Genomic DNA, 7,586 nt, shown 5'->3' on the forward strand with positions numbered 1-7,586 from the left:
CCTAACCACCCATATCTGTGAATGTGACCTTATTTGGGAATAGGGTTTTGGAGATGTAATCAAGTTAAGATGAGGTCATTGGGGTGGCCCTAATCCAATATGGCTGAGGTTCTTATAAGAAGAGGAGATGGAGACATACAGAAAGCCATGTGATCATGGAGCCACGAGACTGGAATGATGCTGCCATAAGCCAGGGAACACCTGGGGCTGCCAGAAACTGGAAGAGGCAAGGAAGGCTCCTCCCCCAGAGCCTTCAGAGGGAGCATGGCCCTGTTGACACCTTGATTTCAGATTTGTAGCCTCCAGAACTGTGAGAGAACAGATTTACATTGTTTCCAGCCCCCCAGTTTGTGTTACTTTGTTATGGTGGCCCTGGAAAGCTGAGACGGCCTTTTTTACTCATTTCCAAAAACTGATTCATCATTGTGATAAATACCAGAGATTACCATTATCGTATATTGGAGGCACTGGGGATCTTAGCCACAGAATAAACTGTGAGCCAGCAAAAGAACATTCACATGAGGCCCACAGCAGAGGCTGGCTGCGCAAGCAGAGCCTGTGGACCAGGTAGGGAGACAGAGCTGAACTGCCTTGTGCTCCACACGCATGTGCACCACTGAGAAATAAATAGACTTGTGGTGGAAATGACTAACATGGATGGCCAGGGGAATGCAAGCAGCAATAAAAAGAAAGAGAAGAGTGCGTGCGGCCTGTAAATCAGCAGATGTGAGAGCTCTGGAAAAGTAGAAAAATCTGAAATAAAAGGCAGTTCCAAGAAGTTAAAGCAGGAAATTAAAGCTTGCCGGCTGTGGGAACTGGGCTACCAAAGATGGCAGAGGCAGCGTTGTGGGACGAGGAGGCCCTGAGGGAAACGGCAGAGTCCTCTGTCACCTCCTTGAGCAGCAGGGACAGAATGAACCACCTGTCAGGAATTTGGTGTCTGGGTTTAGGACAATTGTAGGAACTGATTCTTTAATAAGCACCTCCGTCATTAGAATTGTTCAGAATGACAAGAGCAGCAGCAGCAGCAAATGTGGAGATCAAAGGGTCTGTCTCCCAAAGCGACAAGACGAGAGGTTCAGGAATCCCTCTGTCACCTCGGAGCCATGGCAGCCGGAGCCCTGGTTCTCATAACTCGGGGTTGGGATGGGCTGCCAGCTCCGGGGCTACAGAATAAAGCTAAAATGAGAGCTTGGCTGGCGGCTGAAATGCGGGCAGCTCACCAGGACGGGTTCATGTAGCAAACGGGAGCCAGTGGCCCGTTTGGGATTAGATAAGAGAGTTCCAGAGTCTCAGGGTTTGTGTCCAGACTTGACAAGAGGTAAACAGCAGACAAAACACAGGAGACTAGGAGGGGTATCTGAACTCGTCCTCTGAATATCAGAGACTGGAGGGGCTGCCCCAAGAGCATAATTTCACCATCAATCTCAAGACAGGGCTTTTCAAGTCTGGCATATGGCAGAGGTGACTTAGCATGACCACAAGGGACAATCATCTCAGAGTCTTCACTTTTATTTTACTTCTACTCTTTGACCAAAGTACAACTGTTGAAAGCCTCATTTTTTCTTCTCCCACCTGGAAAATGGTATTACTCATGCTAATTTTAAAATGAAGATGGATAAATTTGAGTTATGAAAAAAATCCCACTAAATCAGAACTCTCGGTTGAACAAAAAGATCTCCACATCCGGGTGACAGTCTACTTCAAGTCTACTAGGATGTCAGACTCTCTCTATAAAATAGGAAAGGGAACTGCTCACTGGGGTGTATTAAAATATCCATATCAAGTAAAATCAACAAATGTGTACTTAGTGGTCATTATGATCACAGAGAAACAAAAAAGTTAAAACAATATGATATATATGATTGTATGGAATTAAAAACCACAAGGTTATGGGGCCGACCCAGTGGTGCAAGTGGTTAAGTGCGCTAGCTCCGCTGCAGTGGCCCAGGGTTCGCCGGTTCGGATCCCGGGTGTGCACTGATGCACCACTTGGCAAGCCATGCTGTGGCGGGGTCCCACATAAAGTAGAGGAAGATGGGCATGGATGTTGGATGTTAGCCCAGGGCCAGTCTTCCTCAGCAAAAAGAGGAGGATTGGCAGATGTTAGCTCAGGGCGGATCTTCCTCGCAAAAAAAAAAAAACCCACAAGGTTATCAAGTCCAAGTAACTGGAATACACTAAGATAGAAAGAAGCTGTACAAACAATACCGGAACCATTGCTGGGCAGGGATGACATTTTCTAGCTTTGTGGTGTTGGCCAAAAGATGTAAGTGGTAGAATCTCAACTATAAAGTGGGGATGATTCTTTCTGATAGGATTGTTGTGATGAAGTGACTCAGCACACAGCCTGGCACATGGTAGCAATAACGAATGGTGAATAATAATAATGTGGTCACAGTGAGTATACTTGTAATAATGACAGCTAGAGATTAAATGTGAAAAATAAAGAGCTCTTACAAATCTCCAAGAATATAAGAATCCCTAAAAAATGGCCAGAAAAGTTCACAGTTCACAAAAGTGGAAATAAAAGTTAACGAATGAATTCAATGACTATTAAAGGGGAGAAAACTGTGCTTCACTCATTCAACTCACCAGGAATAAAGTACAAAGTAGAGCAAATATCAAATGCCGTTATAACAACACAGACGCTGGAAAAACTTCTGTTAACTAAGACTATCCAGGAATTCCTGATGGGAGCGCAAATTTGATTATTTTGGAAGAGAATTTGGTAATTGCTATCAAGAGCCATAATTTTCTATGCTTTGACCCCATAATTCTGTTCCTGAGAATGAAATAATTTAAATTAAGAGAAAACTATACTTATAATGAGGTTTGTAGGTAAGATTATAAAAATAGAAAAAAATCCAATAATAGAGCAATGGTTACTTTGTCATAGAATACTCTCTCTATAACATATGATGTGGTGATTAAAAATAACAAATGTAAACCAAATAGAGAGTATTTTTATAAAATACTGTCAAGTAGGATACCATATATTGAAGTAATTAATTGCAAATATGTAAAAAAGTGTATGTATAAATATATATGGATACAGATGAAAGAAAGCTATAATGAAATGCAATTCATTTCATATCGGTAAAGAGATTTGGGTATAATTATCTGTGTACTATTTTATTAATAAATATATTAAAATACATACAACTAATTAATTTCCCATTTTACCTGTTATGAATCTATAACTCCTCATGATTCATTTTGTATTGACCTGTATTAGGGTATAAAAACCCAGTTCAGGGATTCAGGTAAAACACCAGCAAGCTACCTCCTCTTTGGGGTACTTCCTAAATTAATTTAGAAATATCGCCTGAGCACCCTGGCTCCCTGATACTCTCTTTCACATTATTATAAGAACTCCAACCTTTTAATCTGTGAAAGCTGTCTGTATTATAACTCAAAACAGCTTCAAAAGTCACTGAGTTTTTCAATCAGAGAAGGAAAAGTTAATTAGGAAAGTACCAAAAAACTAAAAGAATACATACATGATGGAACTAGCCAAATGGAAATGTGCAGTCATTCACCTGTTTTGTGGTTTTTGAGGATCCCTCTAAGTTTTATAAATGACAAAAGCCCTTTCTCAGAGCTACAGCTCAGCCCCTACATGTGCATGTGAAGAGAAGCTATTTTCGTCTCTGGGTTCTAGTTACACAGCCATGGCCTGGAAGCTTTGTTCTCAGAATTCATGCTGTCATCAAAAGGACTCAATACCAATACAGCAGTGGGCCGGCCAGTGGCTTAGCTGTGACCGCAGCTGCAAACTCTCCCGTCATGTGAAAAACTCCAGGCTTTTTCTGGGTGTGGAATGTCTGTTGGCCATGCCTGCTCCTGCCTTTCCTTGCCCTGGAATCCTGTCCACTCTTACCAGCAACTCAGTGTCCCCACGTTGTCCCAGACCACCTACCTCCATCCATCTCCGAGGCAGTCACCGGCTGGCCCTTATGTTTTCACACTTACTGTGGTAATCTTTATGTGGTCAGCTTCTGTAACTGACGCGTACCTGTGTGTCCCCTCCTAACTGAACGATGCTTCCCCAGGGGAGATCTGTGCTTAGTTTGTGGTGCTGACATAGCGTCTGGCCCACAGGTCCTCAGGGGATCCTCATTTGTGGTCCATGGAGAGACTTTAGGGGGTCTATGAAGTCCCTGAAGTCATGGGCACAGTTTGTGCACAAGTCAGAGCAGACAATGTTGTGGCCTCCCAATAGGAGTCCCTTGCTGATTCTGTCCCAGGAAGGCCCCTGGAGTTTGAGCCAATCCTGGAGGTCTCCTTCTACTTGCGGGCAATTGGTTTAGGCACTTCACCTTCCAGACCAATGGGTTCTGAGGGGAAGTTGGCCAGGAACTTCTGGGAAAGAGCGTCCTTACTAATGAGTGGGGCATGTGAGAGGGCAGGCTCCTCCTCTTCATCAGACATGCTCAGGATGTGACAAGAGGCAGAGCTGGAAGTTGGGAGGCATCTGGGACCTTCAGATGTGACTGAGCAATGCCTTCACCAGCCCTGATTAGTTGACTGAGAGCTTGTTATGTGATACCATAAGTGTCCTGTTTCTTAAGGCACATTTTTTGTAGCTGATACACTTAACATGAATGCAATGGTTTAGGGTTTTCATTAGATGATTAAATGGATCTGAGCACCAGCCCCACCGAGGTTTAGGGTCTCTGTAGAAGGTGTTCTTCTAGATGTTGATTGATCAATTGATTGATAGACTGAAGGACAGAGAAACCCTGGAAATGCCTCTGAAGAATCCGGGTGCCTGAGTAATTCAGGAGGAGAATGAGAAAGGCCTAGATGTTGGAGCAAGCTGGGTCTTGGGGCACGCTACAGAGAGACGTGCCTGAGAGCGGACCCAGCTGGCTGCTGGCTTGGGCACCACTTCACTGGTGGGTAGACATGGATTGAGTCCTCCTCATCAAGAGCACGTAGGGTAAATAGGTACAGGCCAACTCTGATTGATTTGTAGTGTTGAGAAGGATTCTGAAGCTGTGTCTAAATTTAGCCTTGATTATTCCTTAAGTCTCCCAAGGACACAAACGAAGCGAATCAATGCATTCATGTCACTTATTAGTCTGCCCTGTCTCAGGTCTGCTTCTTGGCCTTTTAGATCGAGAAACTCAGGGAGCCCCTCCAGAGTGAAGACTATCAAAAGTGGCTTCACACATCTCTTGAAAAAGGCCCAACTCCCTTTGATATACTTCTCTGTTCAGAAACCATCTGAATCTGAGGCCATGTGTCCTCCAGAAAGCAGAGGAAGGGGCTATTCTTAAGCCACCTCCAACATAAATCCATACTCTGGCATCAGGTTTATCAGTCATTCTCAGTAAATATATTTCCATCCATCCCTGGAGCAGCCTCTTCCTCAGGGGTCAGTGGGCAAACTCCGACATGTCCTCTTTTTCCAGAGCCCATGGAGAAGAACGAGACCCTCTGCCCAGCTGTTAGATGTCACTCCACTGGTGTGGAGTCAGGCCCGCTGAGACCGGCTTTCATCCCATCGAGCTGCTCCGTGGTGGGGCCTTTGGTAAGTCTCTCCGGCCCAGCGCCCTGAGGCAGGATGAAGGGGTGCCTGCTCTGATGCTGGGTGGTCCATGGTTCTGGTTAGGGTTCGGCTTCCCGCAGTCACAACCAGCTCTGCGGTGCTCTCTGCTCACCTGGACTCCATGGGATGCTCACAGGGACTGGGGTTAACCGCATCCAGTCGGGAGAGCACAAGCACAGAGTCTGGGAGGAGAGGCCAGCTCTGTGGGGTTGGAGAAGGCTCTACCTGGCCGCCTGAAAGAGAAGACAGGGCGTACCATGGGAGGGGGCAGGCTGGGCAAGGGCCTGGGACAGGACGTAGGGCCTGCTTGGGTCCAGGGGACCGAGGGTCTCCATCTCCTGGCCCAGAATATATCTTCTACCTGAGGAGGAGAGATGTAGGGAAAACTTTGGGGTAGGAACGTGATTGATGGAAGTGAGATTGTAGGAAGGCTTCTGTGCTGCAGGAGGGAGAGGAGGGGGGCCCAGAGGCAGGGGGAACTATCTGGAGAGTGTGGGGCTTGGGTTCCAGGGCCCCGGGTTGTACAGAGGGTGCTAGAGGAGGCCATTGGTGCCCTTACCCCTCCCCTTCCCCTTTCCTTTTCCCTCTTCTCCCCTCCCCCATAGCTTTACTCCTTCCCCTTTCTTCTCTCCCCTCCCTCCTCTGCCTGTCTCCTCCCCTCCAGGTGCCTCCCCTCCCTTCCCCTGCTCACTTACTTACTTTGCCCTTCCCTCTCCCAGGTAGGTGATGGGGACATTCGTGACGTTGGGCCCTCGCTGGCTTCCCTGTGCTTGTAGACTGTGCCTCCTTCACCTGGCCCCCTTTGAATGATGGATGCTCCCCCCATGGCCCCGGATCTAGGAACTAGGGGGGAAGGGGGCCTGAAGGTTTGCTTGAAGCGGAGCAGATGGTGCTCTTGGCTCAATGGAGGTGGCCGAAGGACATGACCTTCCTCCCGGCCTTTCTTTTGGGAAAGGAAGTCTTTGGAAGTTTGTGGCAACTGAATAAATCTTGTCACTTTGATAAGCAGTGTCCCGTTCAGCTCCCTGTGTGGAGAAAGCTCCACACTTCCTCTGATTGTTCCAGTTTATTGAATTTCAGTGTGTGAGACATGATAACCTCATTCCTGGGGAGTTCAGAGAGGAAGTGGAGGGGCCGGCCTGGCGTATACCCGGCAGCGCATGAGGAGCGGTGCAGGCTGGGTTATTCTTGGAAGTTATTTTGATCTGCTGGGCCCCGATCAGCTCATGTTTCTGTGCCCAGCCTCAGGGCCACGTAATGGGAGGATGAGGTGTTTCATTATAATAATAGACTCAGAGCTCATGGGGGTGGCGGCTCTTTGAGGGCACTGGGACCCCGTTGGCTGAGCGGCCCTCGTCCCTCCCAAGTGCCCTTGGTGCCATCCAGGGGAAAGCGCCCCTGCTGGGACAGGGTGGGAGAAGAGGAGGCGGGGAGAGAGCAAGGCTGCGCTGCTTCTGGAGGCTCCCCAGGAGATAAGCCTTCCTCTGCCTGCTCCAGGGAGCAGAAGTGACTCACGAGGAGACTGACTCATGAGATCAATGGGTGGGAGAGCTAGGGAGGCAGCTTTCAGCTTAATGTAAGGAAGAACGTTCTGCTAATTAAAGCTGTTTATAAAATGAAACCTACTGCCCTGTGAAATAGCAGCTCCTGACACGTGAGAGCTTACACCCTGTCTATCAGGAGTCTCCCACCCAGGCCCCACTTTTCTATTTTGATTTTTAAATTTAAGTAATTTCTTCTTATTATAGACGTTGTATTACTTTGCTGCAGCTGCAGGAACACACTGGAGGGCTTAAACCACAGCAATCTATCATCTCATAGTTCTGGAGGCGGGAAGTCCAAGATCAAGGTGTGGGCAGGGTTGGTTCTTGCTGAAGGCTGTGAGGGAAGATCTGTTCATGCCTCTCCCCCAGTCCTGGTGGTTTGCTGGCAGTCTTTGGCGTTCCTTGGCTTGTGGAAGCATGATTCCAATCTCTGCCTTCATCTTCACGTGGCGTTCTCTGTGTGTGTGTGTGTCTCGATGTCCAGA

The 7,586-nt window shown here is 47.4% G+C and overlaps 1 long non-coding RNA gene across 2 annotated transcripts in view; it reads left to right on the forward strand.

Annotated features, from left to right (window-relative positions):
• Nucleotides 1–7,343, forward strand: part of LOC131399646 (uncharacterized) — a 45,220-nt gene extending 37,877 nt beyond the window's left edge. The window contains exons 3-4 of one of the 2 annotated variants that reach the window (XR_009217181.1): nt 5,421–5,539; nt 7,306–7,343. This is a non-coding gene — a long non-coding RNA (uncharacterized LOC131399646). Of the gene's footprint in view, nt 1–5,420; nt 5,540–6,276; nt 6,848–7,305 lie in introns of those variants that run through there. The other variant, XR_009217180.1, reaches the window with a different exon arrangement.
• The last annotated feature ends 243 nt before the right edge of the window (nt 7,344–7,586 follow it).

This window comes from Diceros bicornis, chromosome 39 (assembly GCF_020826845.1).
Source record: "Diceros bicornis minor isolate mBicDic1 chromosome 39, mDicBic1.mat.cur, whole genome shotgun sequence".
NCBI lineage: Eukaryota > Metazoa > Chordata > Mammalia > Perissodactyla > Rhinocerotidae > Diceros > Diceros bicornis.